The following is a 16,275-nucleotide window of genomic DNA, read 5'->3' as shown; positions in this document are numbered from 1 at the left end:
ACAGTCTAATGGTCGTTTACACCTGGATCAGAAAGAGAGAGAGTTGGCCTGCAGGTAATCCTTGAAAAGTACCTCTTCCGGGAATCTTCCGACTGTCTTCTTCTAGGGACCCTTGCAGCGGCGGAAGAAAGGAAGTGGGCATTTGGAACTCTCCATAACATAAACGAGCTCTTCCTGGAAAGCTGGGATTTCTTGGTGACCTGAACTCCTTTAACTTTGCGCAGTGGCAGTATCGTAGCCCATGAGGTTTAACCGAGGCGTGATTATTGCTAATTGAAAACTTTTCCCAATACCCCGCCATGATGACTTGAAATACAGTCAGCATTGGCAATTTTTGTTGGTCTCTCAGGAGGCTTAATTCATGGTATGCAAATGACAGAAAATTAGCTCCTCCCAGTGGTGGAAAATAACTCTTGCTTCCCTCAACAGTCTAATGGTCGTTTACACCTGGATCAGAAAGAGAGAGAGTTGGCCTGCAGGTAATCCTTGAAAAGTACCTCTTCCGGGAATCTTCCGACTGTCTTCTCCTAGGGACCCTTGCAGCGGCGGAAGAAAGGAAGTGGGCATTTGGAACTCTCCATAACATAAACGAGCTCTTCCTGGAAAGCGGGGATTTCTTGGTGACCTGAACTCCTTTAACTTTGCGCAGTGGCAGTATTGTAGCCCATGAGGTTTAACCGAGGCGTGATTATTGCTAATTGAAAACTTTTCCCAATACCCCGCCATGATGACTTGAAATACAGTCAGCATTGGCAATTTTTGTTGGTCTCTCAGGAGGCTTAATTCATGGTATGCAAATGACAGAAAATTAGCTCCTCCCAGTGGTGGAAAATAACTCTTGCTTCCCTCAACAGTCTAATGGTCGTTTACACCTGGATCAGAAAGAGAGAGAGTTGGCCTGCAGGTAATCCTTGAAAAGTACCTCTTCCGGGAATCTTCCGACTGTCTTCTCCTAGGGACCCTTGCAGCGGCGGAAGAAAGGAAGTGGGCATTTGGAACTCTCCATAACATAAACGAGCTCTTTCTGGAAAGCGGGGATTTCTTGGTGACCTGAACTCCTTTAACTTTGCGCAGTGGCAGTATCGTAGCCCATGAGGTTTAACCGAGGCGTGAGTATTGCTAATTGAAAACTTTTCCCAATACCCCGCCATGATGACTTGAAATACAGTCAGCATTGGCAATTTTGGTTGGTCTCTCAGGAGGCTTAATTCATGGTATGCAAATGACATAAAATTAGCTCTTCCCAGTGGTGGAAAATAACTCTTGCTTCCCTCAACAGTCTAATGGTCGTTTACACCTGGATCAGAAAGAGAGAGAGTTGGCCTGCAGGTAATCCTTGAAAAGTACCTCTTCCGGGAATCTTCCGACTGTCTTCTTCTAGGGACCCTTGCAGCGGCGGAAGAAAGGAAGTGGGCATTTGGAACTCTCCATAACATAAACGAGCTCTTCCTGGAAAGCGGGGATTTCTTGGTGACCTGAACTCCTTTAACTTTGCGCAGTGGCAGTATCGTAGCCCATGAGGTTTAACCGAGGCTTGATTATTGCTAATTGAAAACTTTTCCCAATAGCCCGCCATGATGACTTGAAATACAGTCAGCATTGGATATTTTTGTTGGTCTCTCAGGAGGCTTAATTCATGGTATGCAAATGACATAAAATTAGCTCCTCCCAGTGGTGGAAAATAACTCTTGCTTCCCTCAACAGTCTAATGGTCGTTTACACCTGGATCAGAAAGAGAGAGAGTTGGCCTGCAGGTAATCCTTGAAAAGTACCTCTTCCGGGAATCTTCCGACTGTCTTCTTCTAGGGACCCTTGCAGCGGCGATAGAAAGGAAGTGGGCATTTGGAACTCTCCATAACATAAACGAGCTCTTCCTGGAAAGCGGGGATTTCTTGGTGACCTGAACTCCTTTAACTTTGCGCAGTGGCAGTATCGTAGCTCATGAGGTTTAACCGAGGCTTGATTATTGCTAATTGAAAACTTTTCCCAATAGCCCGCCATGATGACTTGAAATACAGTCAGCATTGCATATTTTTGTTGGTCTCTCAGGAGGCTTAATTCATGGTATGCAAATGACAGAAAATTAGCTCCTCCCAGTGGTGGAAAATAACTCTTGCTTCCCTCAACAGTCTAATGGTCGTTTACACCTGGATCAGAAAGAGAGAAAGTTGGCCTGCAGGTAATCCTTGAAAAGTACCTCTTCCGGGAATCTTCCGAATGTCTTCTCCTAGGGACCCTTGCAGCGGCGGAAGAAAGGAAGTGGGCATTTGGAACTCTCCATAACATAAACGAGCTCTTCCTGGAAAGCGGGGATTTCTTGGTGACCTGAACTCCTTTAACTTTGCGCAGTGGCAGTATCGTAGCCCATGAGGTTTAACCGAGGCGTGATTATTGCTAATTGAAAACTTTTCCCAATACCCCGCCATGATGACTTGAAATACAGTCAGCATTGGCAATTTTTGTTGGTCTCTCAGGAGGCTTAATTCATGGTATGCAAATGACAGAAAATTAGCTCCTCCCAGTGGTGGAAAATAACTCTTGCTTCCCTCAACAGTCTAATGGTCGTTTACACCTGGATCAGAAAGAGAGAGAGTTGGCCTGCAGGTAATCCTTGAAAATTACCTCTTCCGGGAATCTTCCGACTGTCTTCTCCTAGGGACCCTTGCAGCGGCGGAAGAAAGGAAGTGGGCATTTGGAACTCTCCATAACATAAACGAGCTCTTCCTGGAAAGCGGGGATTTCTTGGTGACCTCAACTCCTTTAACTTTGCGCAGTGGCAGTATCGTAGCCCATGAGGTTTAACCGAGGCGTGATTATTGCTAATTGAAAACTTTTCCCAATACCCCGCCATGATGACGTGAAATACAGTCAGCATTGGCAATTTTTGTTGGTCTCTCAGGAGGCTTAATTCATGGTATGCAAATGACAGAAAATTAGCTCCTCCCAGTGGTGGAAAATAACTCTTGCTTCCCTCAACAGTCTAATGGTCGTTTACACCTGGATCAGAAAGAGAGAGAGTTGGCCTGCAGGTAATCCTTGAAAAGTACCTCTTCCGGGAATCTTCCGACTGTCTTCTCCTAGGGACCCTTGCAGCGGCGGAAGAAAGGAAGTGGGCATTTGGAACTCTACATAACATAAACGAGCTCTTCCTGGAAAGCGGGGATTTCTTGGTGACCTGAACTCCTTTAACTTTGTGCAGTGGCAGTATCGTAGCCCATGAGGTTTAACCGAGGCGTGATTATTGCTAATTGAAAACTTTTCCCAATACCCCGCCATGATGACTTGAAATACAGTCAGCATTGGCAATTTTTGTTGGTCTCTCAGGAGGCTTAATTCATGGTATGCAAATGACAGAAAATTAGCTCCTCCCAGTGGTGGAAAATAACTCTTTCTTCCCTCAACAGTCTAATGGTCGTTTACACCTGGATCAGAAAGAGAGAGAGTTGGCCTGCAGGTAATCCTTGAAAAGTACCTCTTCCGGGAATCTTCCGACTGTCTTCTCCTAGGGACCCTTGCAGCGGCGGAAGAAAGGAAGTGGGCATTTGGAACTCTCCATAACATAAACGAGCTCTTCCTGGAAAGCGGGGATTTCTTGGTGACCTGAACTCCTTTAACTTTGCGCAGTGGCAGTATCGTAGCCCATGAGGTTTAACCGAGGCGTGATTATTGCTAATTGAAAACTTTTCCCAATACCCCGCCATGATGACTTGAAATACAGTCAGCATTGGCAATTTTTGTTGGTCTCTCAGGAGGCTTAATTCATGGTATGCAAATGACAGAAAATTAGCTCCTCCCAGTGGTGGAAAATAACTCTTGCTTCCCTCAACAGTCTAATGGTCGTTTACACCTGGATCAGAAAGAGAGAGAGTTGGCCTGCAGGTAATCCTTGAAAAGTACCTCTTCCGGGAATTTTCCGACTGTCTTCTCCTAGGGACCCTTGCAGCGGCGGAAGAAAGGAAGTGGGCATTTGGAACTCTCCATAACATAAACGAGCTCTTCCTGGAAAGCTGGGATTTCTTGGTGACCTGAACTCCTTTAACTTTGCGCAGTGGCAGTATCGTAGCCCATGAGGTTTAACCGAGGCGTGATTATTGCTAATTGAAAACTTTTCCCAATACCCCGCCATGATGACTTGAAATACAGTCAGCATTGGCAATTTTTGTTGGTCTCTCAGGAGGCTTAATTCATGGTATGCAAATGACAGAAAATTAGCTCCTCCCAGTGGTGGAAAATAACTCTTGCTTCCCTCAACAGTCTAATGGTCGTTTACACCTGGATCAGAAAGAGAGAGAGTTGGCCGGAAGGTAATCCTTGAAAAGTACCTCTTCCGGGAATCTTCCGACTGTCTTCTCCTAGGGACCCTTGCAGCGGCGGAAGAAAGGAAGTGGGCATTTGGAACTCTCCATAACATAAACGAGCTCTTCCTGGAAAGCGGGGATTTCTTGGTGACCTGAACTCCTTTAACTTTGCGCAGTGGCAGTATCGTAGCCCATGAGGTTAAACTGAGGCGTGATTATTGCTAATTGAAAACTTTTCCCAATACCCCGCCATGATGACTTGAAATACAGTCTGCATTGGCAATTTTTGTTGGTCTCTCAGGAGGCTTAATTCATGGTATGCAAATGACATAAAATTAGCTCCTCCCAGTGGTGGAAAATAACTCTTGCTTCCCTCAACAGTCTAATGGTCGTTTACACCTGGATCAGAAAGAGAGAGAGTTGGCCTGCAGGTAATCCTTGAAAAGTACCTCTTCCGGGAATCTTCCGACTGTTTTCTTCTAGGGACCCTTGCAGCGGCGGAAGAAAGGAAGTGGGCATTTGGAACTCTCCATAACATAAACGAGCTCTTCCTGGAAAGCGGGGATTTCTTGGTGACCTGAACTCCTTTAACTTTGCGCAGTGGCAGTATCGTAGCCCATGAGGTTTAACCGAGGCGTGATTATTGCTAATTGAAAACTTTTCCCAATAGCCCGCCATGATGACTTGAAATACAGTCAGCATTGGCAATTTTTGTTGGTCTCTCAGGAGGCTTAATTCATGGTATGCAAATGACAGAAAATTAGCTCCTCCCAGTAGTGGAAAATAACTCTTGCTTCCCTCAACAGTCTAATGGTCGTTTACACCTGGATCAGAAAGAGAGAGAGTTGGCCTGCAGGTAATCCTTGAAAAGTACCTCTTCCGGGAATCTTCCGACTGTCTTCTCCTAGGGACCCTTGTAGCGGCGGAAGAAAGGAAGTGGGCATTTGGAACTCTCCATAACATAAACGAGCTCTTCCTGGAAAGCAGGGATTTCTTGGTGACCTGAACTCCTTTAACTTTGCGCAGTGGCAGTATTGTAGCCCATGAGGTTTAACCGAGGCGTGATTATTGCTAATTGAAAACTTTTCCCAATACCCCGCCATGATGACTTGAAATACAGTCAGCATTGGCAATTTTTGTTGGTCTCTCAGGAGGCTTAATTCATGGTATGCAAATGACAGAAAATTAGCTCCTCCCAGTGGTGGAAAATAACTCTTGCTTCCCTCAACAGTCTAATGGTCGTTTACACCTGGATCAGAAAGAGAGAGAGTTGGCCTGCAGGTAATCCTTGAAAAGTACCTCTTCCGGGAATCTTCCGACTGTCTTTTCCTAGGGACCCTTGCAGCGGCGGAAGAAAGGAAGTGGGCATTTGGAACTCTCCATAACATAAACGAGCTCTTCCTGGAAAGCGGGGATTTCTTGGTGACCTGAACTCCTTTAACTTTGCGCAGTGGCAGTATCGTAGCCCATGAGGTTTAACCGAGGCGTGAGTATTGCTAATTGAAAACTTTTCCCAATACCCCGCCATGATGACATGAAATACAGCCAGCATTGGCAATTTTTGTTGGTCTCTCAGGAGGCTGAATTCATGGTATGCAAATGACATAAAATTAGCTCCTCCCAGTGGTGGAAAATAACTCTTGCTTCCCTCAACAGTCTAATGGTCGTTTACACCTGGATCAGAAAGAGAGAGAGTTGGCCTGCAGGTAATCCTTGAAAAGTACCTCTTCCGGGAATCTTCCGACTGTCTTCTTCTAGGGACCCTTGCAGCGGCGGAAGAAAGGAAGTGGGCATTTGGAACTCTCCATAACATAAACGAGCTCTTCCTGGAAAGCGGGGATTTCTTGGTGACCTGAACTCCTTTAACTTTGCGCAGTGGCAGTATCGTAGCCCATGAGGTTTAACCGAGGCGTGAGTATTGCTAATTGAAAACTTTTCCCAATACCCCGCCATGATGACATGAAATACAGCCAGCATTGGCAATTTTTGTTGGTCTCTCAGGAGGCTGAATTCATGGTATGCAAATGACATAAAATTAGCTCCTCCCAGTGGTGGAAAATAACTCTTGCTTCCCTCAACAGTCTAATGGTCGTTTACACCTGGATCAGAAAGAGAGAGAGTTGGCCTGCAGGTAATCCTTGAAAAGTACCTCTTCCGGGAATCTTCCGACTGTCTTCTTCTAGGGACCCTTGCAGCGGCGGAAGAAAGGAAGTGGGCATTTGGAACTCTCCATAACATAAACGAGCTCTTCCTGGAAAGCGGGGATTTCTTGGTGACCTGAACTCCTTTAACTTTGCGCAGTGGCAGTATCGTAGCCCATGAGGTTTAACCGAGGCTTGATTATTGCTAATTGAAAACTTTTCCCAATAGCCCGCCATGATGACTTGAAATACAGTCAGCATTGGATATTTTTGTTGGTCTCTCAGGAGGCTTAATTCATGGTATGCAAATGATAGAAAATTAGCTCCTCCCAGTAGTGGAAAATAACTCTTGCTTCCCTCAACAGTCTAATGGTAGTTTACACCTGGATCAGAAAGAGAGAGAGTTGGCCTGCAGGTAATCCTTGAAAAGTACCTCTTCCGGGAATCTTCCGACTGTCTTCTCCTAGGGACCCTTGTAGCGGCGGAAGAAAGGAAGTGGGCATTTGGAACTCTCCATAACATAAACGAGCTCTTCCTGGAAAGCGGGGATTTCTTGGTGACTTGAACTCCTTTAACTTTGCGCAGTGGCAGTATCGTAGCCCATGAGGTTTAACCGAGGCGTGATTATTGCTAATTGAAAACTTTTTCCAATACCCCGCCATGATGACTTGAAATACAGTCAGCATTGGCAATTTTTGTTGGTCTCTCAGGAGGCTTAATTCATGGTATGCAAATGACAGAAAATTAGCTCCTCCCAGTGGTGGAAAATAACTCTTGCTTCCCTCAACAGTCTAATGGTCGTTTACACCTGGATCAGAAAGAGAGAGAGTTGGCCTGCAGGTAATCCTTGAAAAGTACCTCTTCCGGGAATCTTCCGACTGTCTTCTCCTAGGGACCCTTGCAGCGGCGGAAGAAAGGAAGTGGGCATTTGGAACTCTCCATAACATAAACGAGCTCTTCCTGGAAAGCGGGGATTTCTTGGTGACCTGAACTCCTTTAACTTTGCGCAATGGCAGTATCGTAGCCCATGAGGTTTAACCGAGGCGTGATTATTGCTAATTGAAAACTTTTCCCAATACCCCGCCATGATGACTTGAAATACAGTCAGCATTGGCAATTTTTGTTGGTCTCTCAGGAGGCTTAATTCATGGTATGCAAATGACAGAAAATTAGCTCCTCCCAGTGGTGGAAAATAACTCTTGCTTCCCTCAACAGTCTAATGGTCGTTTACACCTGGATCAGAAAGAGAGAGAGTTGGCCTGCAGGTAATCCTTGAAAAGTACCTCTTCCGGGAATCTTCCGACTGTCTTCTCCTAGGGACCCTTGCAGCGGCGGAAGAAAGGAAGTGGGCATTTGGAACTCTCCATAACATAAACGAGCTCTTCCTGGAAAGCGGGGATTTCTTGGTGACCTGAACTCCTTTAACTTTGCGCAGTGGCAGTATCGTAGCCCATGAGGTTTAACCGAGGCGTGATTATTGCTAATTGAAAACTTTTCCCAATACCCCGCCATGATGACTTGAAATACAGTCAGCATTGGCAATTTTTGTTGGTCTCTCAGGAGGCTTAATTCATGGTATGCAAATGACATAAAATTAGCTCCTCCCAGTGGTGGAAAATAACTCTTGCTTCCCTCAACAGTCTAATGGTCGTTTACACCTGGATCAGAAAGAGAGAGAGTTGGCCTGCAGGTAATCCTTGAAAAGTACCTCTTCCGGGAATCTTCCGACTGTCTTCTCCTAGGGACCCTTGCAGCGGCGGAAGAAAGGAAGTGGGCATTTGGAACTCTCCATAACATAAACGAGCTCTTCCTGGAAAGCGGGGATTTCTTGGTGACCTGAACTCCTTTAACTTTGCGCAGTGGCAGTATCGTAGCCCATGAGGTTTAACCGAGGCGTGATTATTGCTAATTGAAAACTTTTCCCAATACCCCGCCATGATGACTTGAAATACAGTCAGCATTGGCAATTTTTGTTGGTCTCTCAGGAGGCTTAATTCATGGTATGCAAATGACAGAAAATTAGCTCCTCCCAGTGGTGGAAAATAACTCTTGCTTCCCTCAACAGTCTAATGGTCGTTTACACCTGGATCAGAAAGAGAGAGAGTTGGCCGGAAGGTAATCCTTGAAAAGTACCTCTTCCGGGAATCTTCCGACTGTCTTCTCCTAGGGACCCTTGCAGCGGCGGAAGAAAGGAAGTGGGCATTTGGAACTCTCCATAACATAAACGAGCTCTTCCTGGAAAGCGGGGATTTCTTGGTGACCTGAACTCCTTTAACTTTGCGCAGTGGCAGTATCGTAGCCCATGAGGTTTAACCGAGGCGTGATTATTGCTAATTGAAAACTTTTCCCAATACCCCGCCATGATGACTTGAAATACAGTCTGCATTGGCAATTTTTGTTGGTCTCTCAGGAGGCTTAATTCATGGTATGCAAATGACATAAAATTAGCTCCTCCCAGTGGTGGAAAATAACTCTTGCTTCCCTCAACAGTCTAATGGTCGTTTACACCTGGATCAGAAAGAGAGAGAGTTGGCCTGCAGGTAATCCTTGAAAAGTACCTCTTCCGGGAATCTTCCGACTGTTTTCTTCTAGGGACCCTTGCAGCGGCGGAAGAAAGGAAGTGGGCATTTGGAACTCTCCATAACATAAACGAGCTCTTCCTGGAAAGCGGGGATTTCTTGGTGACCTGAACTCCTTTAACTTTGCGCAGTGGCAGTATCGTAGCCCATGAGGTTTAACCGAGGCGTGATTATTGCTAGTTGAAAACTTTTCCCAATAGCCCGCCATGATGACTTGAAATACAGTCAGCATTGGCAATTTTTGTTGGTCTCTCAGGAGGCTTAATTCATGGTATGCAAATGACAGAAAATTAGCTCCTCCCAGTAGTGGAAAATAACTCTTGCTTCCCTCAACAGTCTAATGGTCGTTTACACCTGGATCAGAAAGAGAGAGAGTTGGCCTGCAGGTAATCCTTGAAAAGTACCTCTTCCGGGAATCTTCCGACTGTTTTCTTCTAGGGACCCTTGCAGCGGCGGAAGAAAGGAAGTGGGCATTTGGAACTCTCCATAACATAAACGAGCTCTTCCTGGAAAGCGGGGATTTCTTGGTGACCTGAACTCCTTTAACTTTGCGCAGTGGCAGTATCGTAGCCCATGAGGTTTAACCGAGGCTTGATTATTGCTAATTGAAAACTTTTCCCAATAGCCCGCCATGATGACTTGAAATACAGTCAGCATTGGATATTTTTGTTGGTCTCTCAGGAGGCTTAATTCATGGTATGCAAATGATAGAAAATTAGCTCCTCCCAGTAGTGGAAAATAACTCTTGCTTCCCTCAACAGTCTAATGGTAGTTTACACCTGGATCAGAAAGAGAGAGAGTTGGCCTGCAGGTAATCCTTGAAAAGTACCTCTTCCGGGAATCTTCCGACTGTCTTCTCCTAGGGACCCTTGTAGCGGCGGAAGAAAGGAAGTGGGCATTTGGAACTCTCCATAACATAAACGAGCTCTTCCTGGAAAGCGGGGATTTCTTGGTGACTTGAACTCCTTTAACTTTGCGCAGTGGCAGTATCGTAGCCCATGAGGTTTAACCGAGGCGTGATTATTGCTAATTGAAAACTTTTTCCAATACCCCGCCATGATGACTTGAAATACAGTCAGCATTGGCAATTTTTGTTGGTCTCTCAGGAGGCTTAATTCATGGTATGCAAATGACAGAAAATTAGCTCCTCCCAGTGGTGGAAAATAACTCTTGCTTCCCTCAACAGTCTAATGGTCGTTTACACCTGGATCAGAAAGAGAGAGAGTTGGCCTGCAGGTAATCCTTGAAAAGTACCTCTTCCGGGAATCTTCCGACTGTCTTCTCCTAGGGACCCTTGCAGCGGCGGAAGAAAGGAAGTGGGCATTTGGAACTCTCCATAACATAAACGAGCTCTTCCTGGAAAGCGGGGATTTCTTGGTGACCTGAACTCCTTTAACTTTGCGCAATGGCAGTATCGTAGCCCATGAGGTTTAACCGAGGCGTGATTATTGCTAATTGAAAACTTTTCCCAATACCCCGCCATGATGACTTGAAATACATTCAGCATTGGCAATTTTTGTTGGTCTCTCAGGAGGCTTAATTCATGGTATGCAAATGACAGAAAATTAGCTCCTCCCAGTGGTGGAAAATAACTCTTGCTTCCCTCAACAGTCTAATGGTCGTTTACACCTGGATCAGAAAGAGAGAGAGTTGGCCTGCAGGTAATCCTTGAAAAGTACCTCTTCCGGGAATCTTCCGACTGTCTTCTCCTAGGGACCCTTGCAGCGGCGGAAGAAAGGAAGTGGGCATTTGGAACTCTCCATAACATAAACGAGCTCTTCCTGGAAAGCGGGGATTTCTTGGTGACCTGAACTCCTTTAACTTTGCGCAGTGGCAGTATCGTAGCCCATGAGGTTTAACCGAGGCGTGATTATTGCTAATTGAAAACTTTTCCCAATACCCCGCCATGATGACTTGAAATACAGTCAGCATTGGCAATTTTTGTTGGTCTCTCAGGAGGCTTAATTCATGGTATGCAAATGACAGAAAATTAGCTCCTCCCAGTGGTGGAAAATAACTCTTGCTTCCCTCAACAGTCTAATGGTCGTTTACACCTGGATCAGAAAGAGAGAGAGTTGGCCGGAAGGTAATCCTTGAAAAGTACCTCTTCCGGGAATCTTCCGACTGTCTTCTCCTAGGGACCCTTGCAGCGGCGGAAGAAAGGAAGTGGGCATTTGGAACTCTCCATAACATAAACGAGCTCTTCCTGGAAAGCGGGGATTTCTTGGTGACCTGAACTCCTTTAACTTTGCGCAGTGGCAGTATCGTAGCCCATGAGGTTTAACCGAGGCGTGATTATTGCTAATTGAAAACTTTTCCCAATACCCCGCCATGATGACTTGAAATACAGTCTGCATTGGCAATTTTTGTTGGTCTCTCAGGAGGCTTAATTCATGGTATGCAAATGACATAAAATTAGCTCCTCCCAGTGGTGGAAAATAACTCTTGCTTCCCTCAACAGTCTAATGGTCGTTTACACCTGGATCAGAAAGAGAGAGAGTTGGCCTGCAGGTAATCCTTGAAAAGTACCTCTTCCGGGAATCTTCCGACTGTTTTCTTCTAGGGACCCTTGCAGCGGCGGAAGAAAGGAAGTGGGCATTTGGAACTCTCCATAACATAAACGAGCTCTTCCTGGAAAGCGGGGATTTCTTGGTGACCTGAACTCCTTTAACTTTGCGCAGTGGCAGTATCGTAGCCCATGAGGTTTAACCGAGGCGTGATTATTGCTAGTTGAAAACTTTTCCCAATAGCCCGCCATGATGACTTGAAATACAGTCAGCATTGGCAATTTTTGTTGGTCTCTCAGGAGGCTTAATTCATGGTATGCAAATGACAGAAAATTAGCTCCTCCCAGTAGTGGAAAATAACTCTTGCTTCCCTCAACAGTCTAATGGTCGTTTACACCTGGATCAGAAAGAGAGAGAGTTGGCCTGCAGGTAATCCTTGAAAAGTACCTCTTCCGGGAATCTTCCGACTGTCTTCTCCTAGGGACCCTTGTAGCGGCGGAAGAAAGGAAGTGGGCATTTGGAACTCTCCATAACATAAACGAGCTCTTCCTGGAAAGCGGGGATTTCTTGGTGACCTGAACTCCTTTAACTTTGCGCAGTGGCAGTATCGTAGCCCATGAGGTTTAACCGAGGCGTGATTATTGCTAATTGAAAACTTTTCCCAATACCCCGCCATGATGACTTGAAATACAGTCAGCATTGGCAATTTTTGTTGGTCTCTCAGGAGGCTTAATTCATGGTATGCAAATGACAGAAAATTTGCTCCTCCCAGTGGTGGAAAATAACTCTTGCTTCCCTCAACAGTCTAATGGTCGTTTACACCTGGATCAGAAAGAGAGAGAGTTGGCCTGTAGGTAATCCTTCAAAAGTACCTCTTCCGGGAATCTTCCGACTGTCTTCTCCTAGGGACCCTTGCAGCGGCGGAAAAAAGGAAGTGGGCATTTGGAACTCTCCATAACATAAACGAGCTCTTCCTGGAAAGCGGGGATTTCTTGGTGACCTGAACTCCTTTAACTTTGCGCAGTGGCAGTATTGTAGCCCATGAGGTTTAACCGAGGCGTGATTATTGCTAATTGAAAACTTTTCCCAATACCCCGCCATGATGACTTGAAATACAGTCAGCATTGGCAATTTTTGTTGGTCTCTCAGGAGGCTTAATTCATGGTATGCAAATGACAGAAAATTAGCTCCTCCCAGTGGTGGAAAATAACTCTTGCTTCCCTCAACAGTCTAATGGTCGTTTACACCTGGATCAGAAAGAGAGAGAGTTGGCCTGCAGGTAATCCTTGAAAAGTACCTCTTCCGGGAATCTTCCGACTGTCTTTTCCTAGGGACCCTTGCAGCGGCGGAAGAAAGGAAGTGGGCATTTGGAACTCTCCATAACATAAACGAGCTCTTCCTGGAAAGCGGGGATTTCTTGGTGACCTGAACTCCTTTAACTTTGCGCAGTGGCAGTACCGTAGCCCATGAGGTTTAACCGAGGCGTGAGTATTGCTAATTGAAAACTTTTCCCAATACCCCGCCATGATGACTTGAAATACAGTCAGCATTGGCAATTTTTGTTGGTCTCTCAGGAGGCTGAATTCATGGTATGCAAATGACATAAAATTAGCTCCTCCCAGTGGTGGAAAATAACTCTTGCTTCCCTCAACAGTCTAATGGTCGTTTACACCTGGATCAGAAAGAGAGAGAGTTGGTCTGCAGGTAATCCTTGAAAAGTACCTCTTCCGGGAATCTTCCGACTGTCTTCTTCTAGGGACCCTTGCAGCGGCGGAAGAAAGGAAGTGGGCATTTGGAACTCTCCATAACATAAACGAGCTCTTCCTGGAAAGCGGGGATTTCTTGGTGACCTGAACTCCTTTAACTTTGCGCAGTGGCAGTATCGTAGCCCATGAGGTTTAACCGAGGCTTGATTATTGCTAATTGAAAACTTTTCCCAATAGCCCGCCATGATGACTTGAAATACAGTCAGCATTGGATATTTTTGTTGGTCTCTCAGGAGGCTTAATTCATGGTATGCAAATGATAGAAAATTAGCTCCTCCCAGTAGTGGAAAATAACTCTTGCTTCCCTCAACAGTCTAATGGTCGTTTACACCTGGATCAGAAAGAGAGAGAGTTGGCCTGCAGGTAATCCTTGAAAAGTACCTCTTCCGGGAATCTTCCGACTGTCTTCTCCTAGGGACCCTTGTAGCGGCGGAAGAAAGGAAGTGGGCATTTGGAACTCTCCATAACATAAACGAGCTCTTCCTGGAAAGCGGGGATTTCTTGGTGACTTGAACTCCTTTAACTTTGCGCAGTGGCAGTATCGTAGCCCATGAGGTTTAACCGAGGCGTGATTATTGCTAATTGAAAACTTTTTCCAATACCCCGCCATGATGACTTGAAATACAGTCAGCATTGGCAATTTTTGTTGGTCTCTCAGGAGGCTTAATTCATGGTATGCAAATGACAGAAAATTAGCTCCTCCCAGTGGTGGAAAATAACTCTTGCTTCCCTCAACAGTCTAATGGTCGTTTACACCTGGATCAGAAAGAGAGAGAGTTGGCCTGCAGGTAATCCTTGAAAAGTACCTCTTCCGGGAATCTTCCGACTGTCTTCTCCTAGGGACCCTTGCAGCGGCGGAAGAAAGGAAGTGGGCATTTGGAACTCTCCATAACATAAACGAGCTCTTCCTGGAAAGCGGGGATTTCTTGGTGACCTGAACTCCTTTAACTTTGCGCAATGGCAGTATCGTAGCCCATGAGGTTTAACCGAGGCGTGATTATTGCTAATTGAAAACTTTTCCCAATACCCCGCCATGATGACTTGAAATACAGTCAGCATTGGCAATTTTTGTTGGTCTCTCAGGAGGCTTAATTCATGGTATGCAAATGACAGAAAATTAGCTCCTCCCAGTGGTGGAAAATAACTTTTGCTTCCCTCAACAGTCTAATGGTCGTTTACACCTGGATCAGAAAGAGAGAGAGTTGGCCTGCAGGTAATCCTTGAAAAGTACCTCTTCCGGGAATCTTCCAACTGTCTTCTCCTAGGGACCCTTGCAGCGGCGGAAGAAAGGAAGTGGGCATTTGGAACTCTCCATAACATAAACGAGCTCTTCCTGGAAAGCGGGGATTTCTTGGTGACCTGAACTCCTTTAACTTTGCGCAGTGGCAGTATCGTAGCCCATGAGGTTTAACCGAGGCGTGATTATTGCTAATTGAAAACTTTTCCCAATACCCCGCCATGATGACTTGAAATACAGTCAGCATTGGCAATTTTTGTTGGTCTCTCAGGAGGCTTAATTCATGGTATGCAAATGACAGAAAATTAGCTCCTCCCAGTGGTGGAAAATAACTCTTGCTTCCCTCAACAGTCTAATGGTCGTTTACACCTGGATCAGAAAGAGAGAGAGTTGGCCTGCAGGTAATCCTTGAAAATTACCTCTTCCGGGAATCTTCCGACTGTCTTCTCCTAGGGACCCTTGCAGCGGCGGAAGAAAGGAAGTGGGCATTTGGAACTCTCCATAACATAAACGAGCTCTTCCTGGAAAGCGGGGATTTCTTGGTGACCTGAACTCCTTTAACTTTGCGCAGTGGCAGTATCGTAGCCCATGAGGTTTAACCGAGGCGTGATTATTGCTAATTGAAAACTTTTCCCAATACCCCGCCATGATGACTTGAAATACAGTCAGCATTGGCAATTTTTGTTGGTCTCTCAGGAGGCTTAATTCATGGTATGCAAATGACAGAAAATTAGCTCCTCCCAGTGGTGGAAAATAACTCTTGCTTCCCTCAACAGTCTAATGGTCGTTTACACCTGGATCAGAAAGAGAGAGAGTTGGCCTGCAGGTAATCCTTCAAAAGTACCTCTTCCGGGAATCTTCCGACTGTCTTCTCCTAGGGACCCTTGCAGCGGCGGAAGAAAGGAAGTGGGCATTTGGAACTCTCCATAACATAAACGAGCTCTTCCTGGAATGCGGGGATTTCTTGGTGACCTGAACTCCTTTAACTTTGTGCAGTGGCAGTATCGTAGCCCATGAGGTTTAACCGAGGCGTGATTATTGCTAATTGAAAACTTTTCCCAATACAACGCCATGATGACTTGAAATACAGTCAGCATTGGCAATTTTTGTTGGTCTCTCAGGAGGCTTAATTCATGGTATGCAAATGACAGAAAATTAGCTCCTCCCAGTGGTGGAAAATAACTCTTGCTTCCCTCAACAGTCTAATGGTCGTTTACACCTGGATCAGAAAGAGAGAGAGTTGGCCTGCAGGTAATCCTTGAAAAGTACCTCTTCCGGGAATCTTCCGACTGTCTTCTCCTAGGGACCCTTGCAGCGGCGGAAGAAAGGAAGTGGGCATTTGGAACTCTCCATAACATAAACGAGCTCTTCCTGGAAAGCGGGGATTTCTTGGTGACCTGAATTCCTTTAACTTTGCGCAGTGGCAGTATCGTAGCCCATGAGGTTTAACCGAGGCGTGATTATTGCTAATTGAAAACTTTTCCCAATACCCCGCCATGATGACTTGAAATACAGTCAGCATTGGCAATTTTTGTTGGTCTCTCAGGAGGCTTAATTCATGGTATGCAAATGACAGAAAATTAGCTCCTCCCAGTGGTGGAAAATAACTCTTGCTTCCCTCAACAGTCTAATGGTCGTTTACACCTGGATCAGAAAGAGAGAGAGTTGGCCTGCAGGTAATCCTTGAAAAGTACCTCTTCCGGGAATCTTCCGACTGTCTTCTCCTAGGGACCCTTGCAGCGGCGGA

General features: G+C 45.7%; 38 non-coding genes across 38 annotated transcripts; all 38 read left to right on the top strand.

Moving 5' to 3' along the window:
* The first annotated feature begins 212 nt into the window (after positions 1–212).
* Positions 213–353, top strand: LOC142305166 (U4 spliceosomal RNA). The gene has a single exon (XR_012753796.1). It is a non-coding gene; the product is annotated as a U4 spliceosomal RNA (small nuclear RNA).
* Positions 354–637: 284 nt separating this feature from the next.
* LOC142304468 (U4 spliceosomal RNA) lies at positions 638–778 on the top strand. Its single transcript, XR_012753128.1, has one exon. It is a non-coding gene; the product is annotated as a U4 spliceosomal RNA (small nuclear RNA).
* A 284-nt stretch (positions 779–1,062) lies between these two features.
* On the top strand, positions 1,063–1,203 carry LOC142304777 (U4 spliceosomal RNA). Its single transcript, XR_012753425.1, has one exon. It is a non-coding gene; the product is annotated as a U4 spliceosomal RNA (small nuclear RNA).
* Positions 1,204–1,487: 284 nt separating this feature from the next.
* Positions 1,488–1,628, top strand: LOC142304799 (U4 spliceosomal RNA). Its single transcript, XR_012753446.1, has one exon. It is a non-coding gene; the product is annotated as a U4 spliceosomal RNA (small nuclear RNA).
* A 284-nt stretch (positions 1,629–1,912) lies between these two features.
* Positions 1,913–2,053, top strand: LOC142304848 (U4 spliceosomal RNA). Its single transcript, XR_012753496.1, has one exon. It is a non-coding gene; the product is annotated as a U4 spliceosomal RNA (small nuclear RNA).
* A 284-nt stretch (positions 2,054–2,337) lies between these two features.
* On the top strand, positions 2,338–2,478 carry LOC142305165 (U4 spliceosomal RNA). Its single transcript, XR_012753795.1, has one exon. It is a non-coding gene; the product is annotated as a U4 spliceosomal RNA (small nuclear RNA).
* A 284-nt stretch (positions 2,479–2,762) lies between these two features.
* Positions 2,763–2,903, top strand: LOC142305286 (U4 spliceosomal RNA). The gene has a single exon (XR_012753909.1). It is a non-coding gene; the product is annotated as a U4 spliceosomal RNA (small nuclear RNA).
* Positions 2,904–3,187: 284 nt separating this feature from the next.
* On the top strand, positions 3,188–3,328 carry LOC142305245 (U4 spliceosomal RNA). Its single transcript, XR_012753870.1, has one exon. It is a non-coding gene; the product is annotated as a U4 spliceosomal RNA (small nuclear RNA).
* A 284-nt stretch (positions 3,329–3,612) lies between these two features.
* Positions 3,613–3,753, top strand: LOC142305164 (U4 spliceosomal RNA). Its single transcript, XR_012753794.1, has one exon. It is a non-coding gene; the product is annotated as a U4 spliceosomal RNA (small nuclear RNA).
* Positions 3,754–4,037: 284 nt separating this feature from the next.
* On the top strand, positions 4,038–4,178 carry LOC142305163 (U4 spliceosomal RNA). The gene has a single exon (XR_012753793.1). It is a non-coding gene; the product is annotated as a U4 spliceosomal RNA (small nuclear RNA).
* Positions 4,179–4,462: 284 nt separating this feature from the next.
* On the top strand, positions 4,463–4,603 carry LOC142304700 (U4 spliceosomal RNA). The gene has a single exon (XR_012753352.1). It is a non-coding gene; the product is annotated as a U4 spliceosomal RNA (small nuclear RNA).
* A 284-nt stretch (positions 4,604–4,887) lies between these two features.
* On the top strand, positions 4,888–5,028 carry LOC142305240 (U4 spliceosomal RNA). The gene has a single exon (XR_012753865.1). It is a non-coding gene; the product is annotated as a U4 spliceosomal RNA (small nuclear RNA).
* Positions 5,029–5,312: 284 nt separating this feature from the next.
* On the top strand, positions 5,313–5,453 carry LOC142304467 (U4 spliceosomal RNA). The gene has a single exon (XR_012753127.1). It is a non-coding gene; the product is annotated as a U4 spliceosomal RNA (small nuclear RNA).
* A 284-nt stretch (positions 5,454–5,737) lies between these two features.
* Positions 5,738–5,878, top strand: LOC142304787 (U4 spliceosomal RNA). Its single transcript, XR_012753435.1, has one exon. It is a non-coding gene; the product is annotated as a U4 spliceosomal RNA (small nuclear RNA).
* A 284-nt stretch (positions 5,879–6,162) lies between these two features.
* On the top strand, positions 6,163–6,303 carry LOC142304786 (U4 spliceosomal RNA). The gene has a single exon (XR_012753434.1). It is a non-coding gene; the product is annotated as a U4 spliceosomal RNA (small nuclear RNA).
* A 284-nt stretch (positions 6,304–6,587) lies between these two features.
* Positions 6,588–6,728, top strand: LOC142304797 (U4 spliceosomal RNA). Its single transcript, XR_012753445.1, has one exon. It is a non-coding gene; the product is annotated as a U4 spliceosomal RNA (small nuclear RNA).
* A 284-nt stretch (positions 6,729–7,012) lies between these two features.
* LOC142305254 (U4 spliceosomal RNA) lies at positions 7,013–7,153 on the top strand. The gene has a single exon (XR_012753879.1). It is a non-coding gene; the product is annotated as a U4 spliceosomal RNA (small nuclear RNA).
* Positions 7,154–7,437: 284 nt separating this feature from the next.
* On the top strand, positions 7,438–7,578 carry LOC142305297 (U4 spliceosomal RNA). The gene has a single exon (XR_012753920.1). It is a non-coding gene; the product is annotated as a U4 spliceosomal RNA (small nuclear RNA).
* Positions 7,579–7,862: 284 nt separating this feature from the next.
* On the top strand, positions 7,863–8,003 carry LOC142305162 (U4 spliceosomal RNA). The gene has a single exon (XR_012753792.1). It is a non-coding gene; the product is annotated as a U4 spliceosomal RNA (small nuclear RNA).
* A 284-nt stretch (positions 8,004–8,287) lies between these two features.
* LOC142305161 (U4 spliceosomal RNA) lies at positions 8,288–8,428 on the top strand. The gene has a single exon (XR_012753791.1). It is a non-coding gene; the product is annotated as a U4 spliceosomal RNA (small nuclear RNA).
* A 284-nt stretch (positions 8,429–8,712) lies between these two features.
* On the top strand, positions 8,713–8,853 carry LOC142305331 (U4 spliceosomal RNA). The gene has a single exon (XR_012753953.1). It is a non-coding gene; the product is annotated as a U4 spliceosomal RNA (small nuclear RNA).
* Positions 8,854–9,137: 284 nt separating this feature from the next.
* Positions 9,138–9,278, top strand: LOC142304531 (U4 spliceosomal RNA). Its single transcript, XR_012753189.1, has one exon. It is a non-coding gene; the product is annotated as a U4 spliceosomal RNA (small nuclear RNA).
* A 284-nt stretch (positions 9,279–9,562) lies between these two features.
* Positions 9,563–9,703, top strand: LOC142304796 (U4 spliceosomal RNA). Its single transcript, XR_012753444.1, has one exon. It is a non-coding gene; the product is annotated as a U4 spliceosomal RNA (small nuclear RNA).
* A 284-nt stretch (positions 9,704–9,987) lies between these two features.
* Positions 9,988–10,128, top strand: LOC142305253 (U4 spliceosomal RNA). The gene has a single exon (XR_012753878.1). It is a non-coding gene; the product is annotated as a U4 spliceosomal RNA (small nuclear RNA).
* A 284-nt stretch (positions 10,129–10,412) lies between these two features.
* Positions 10,413–10,553, top strand: LOC142304706 (U4 spliceosomal RNA). The gene has a single exon (XR_012753358.1). It is a non-coding gene; the product is annotated as a U4 spliceosomal RNA (small nuclear RNA).
* A 284-nt stretch (positions 10,554–10,837) lies between these two features.
* LOC142305160 (U4 spliceosomal RNA) lies at positions 10,838–10,978 on the top strand. The gene has a single exon (XR_012753790.1). It is a non-coding gene; the product is annotated as a U4 spliceosomal RNA (small nuclear RNA).
* A 284-nt stretch (positions 10,979–11,262) lies between these two features.
* On the top strand, positions 11,263–11,403 carry LOC142305330 (U4 spliceosomal RNA). Its single transcript, XR_012753952.1, has one exon. It is a non-coding gene; the product is annotated as a U4 spliceosomal RNA (small nuclear RNA).
* A 284-nt stretch (positions 11,404–11,687) lies between these two features.
* On the top strand, positions 11,688–11,828 carry LOC142304520 (U4 spliceosomal RNA). Its single transcript, XR_012753178.1, has one exon. It is a non-coding gene; the product is annotated as a U4 spliceosomal RNA (small nuclear RNA).
* A 284-nt stretch (positions 11,829–12,112) lies between these two features.
* Positions 12,113–12,253, top strand: LOC142305159 (U4 spliceosomal RNA). Its single transcript, XR_012753789.1, has one exon. It is a non-coding gene; the product is annotated as a U4 spliceosomal RNA (small nuclear RNA).
* A 284-nt stretch (positions 12,254–12,537) lies between these two features.
* LOC142304466 (U4 spliceosomal RNA) lies at positions 12,538–12,678 on the top strand. The gene has a single exon (XR_012753126.1). It is a non-coding gene; the product is annotated as a U4 spliceosomal RNA (small nuclear RNA).
* Positions 12,679–12,962: 284 nt separating this feature from the next.
* On the top strand, positions 12,963–13,103 carry LOC142304759 (U4 spliceosomal RNA). The gene has a single exon (XR_012753408.1). It is a non-coding gene; the product is annotated as a U4 spliceosomal RNA (small nuclear RNA).
* A 284-nt stretch (positions 13,104–13,387) lies between these two features.
* Positions 13,388–13,528, top strand: LOC142304794 (U4 spliceosomal RNA). Its single transcript, XR_012753442.1, has one exon. It is a non-coding gene; the product is annotated as a U4 spliceosomal RNA (small nuclear RNA).
* A 284-nt stretch (positions 13,529–13,812) lies between these two features.
* Positions 13,813–13,953, top strand: LOC142305252 (U4 spliceosomal RNA). The gene has a single exon (XR_012753877.1). It is a non-coding gene; the product is annotated as a U4 spliceosomal RNA (small nuclear RNA).
* A 284-nt stretch (positions 13,954–14,237) lies between these two features.
* LOC142305296 (U4 spliceosomal RNA) lies at positions 14,238–14,378 on the top strand. Its single transcript, XR_012753919.1, has one exon. It is a non-coding gene; the product is annotated as a U4 spliceosomal RNA (small nuclear RNA).
* Positions 14,379–14,662: 284 nt separating this feature from the next.
* On the top strand, positions 14,663–14,803 carry LOC142305158 (U4 spliceosomal RNA). Its single transcript, XR_012753788.1, has one exon. It is a non-coding gene; the product is annotated as a U4 spliceosomal RNA (small nuclear RNA).
* A 284-nt stretch (positions 14,804–15,087) lies between these two features.
* On the top strand, positions 15,088–15,228 carry LOC142305156 (U4 spliceosomal RNA). The gene has a single exon (XR_012753787.1). It is a non-coding gene; the product is annotated as a U4 spliceosomal RNA (small nuclear RNA).
* A 284-nt stretch (positions 15,229–15,512) lies between these two features.
* Positions 15,513–15,653, top strand: LOC142305338 (U4 spliceosomal RNA). The gene has a single exon (XR_012753960.1). It is a non-coding gene; the product is annotated as a U4 spliceosomal RNA (small nuclear RNA).
* A 284-nt stretch (positions 15,654–15,937) lies between these two features.
* On the top strand, positions 15,938–16,078 carry LOC142305155 (U4 spliceosomal RNA). The gene has a single exon (XR_012753786.1). It is a non-coding gene; the product is annotated as a U4 spliceosomal RNA (small nuclear RNA).
* The last annotated feature ends 197 nt before the right edge of the window (positions 16,079–16,275 follow it).

This window comes from Anomaloglossus baeobatrachus, chromosome 4, assembly GCF_048569485.1.
Source record: "Anomaloglossus baeobatrachus isolate aAnoBae1 chromosome 4, aAnoBae1.hap1, whole genome shotgun sequence".
Lineage (NCBI taxonomy): Eukaryota > Metazoa > Chordata > Amphibia > Anura > Aromobatidae > Anomaloglossus > Anomaloglossus baeobatrachus.
Note: the sequence above shows the minus strand (reverse complement) of the source record. Positions and strands in the feature narration are given on the sequence as shown.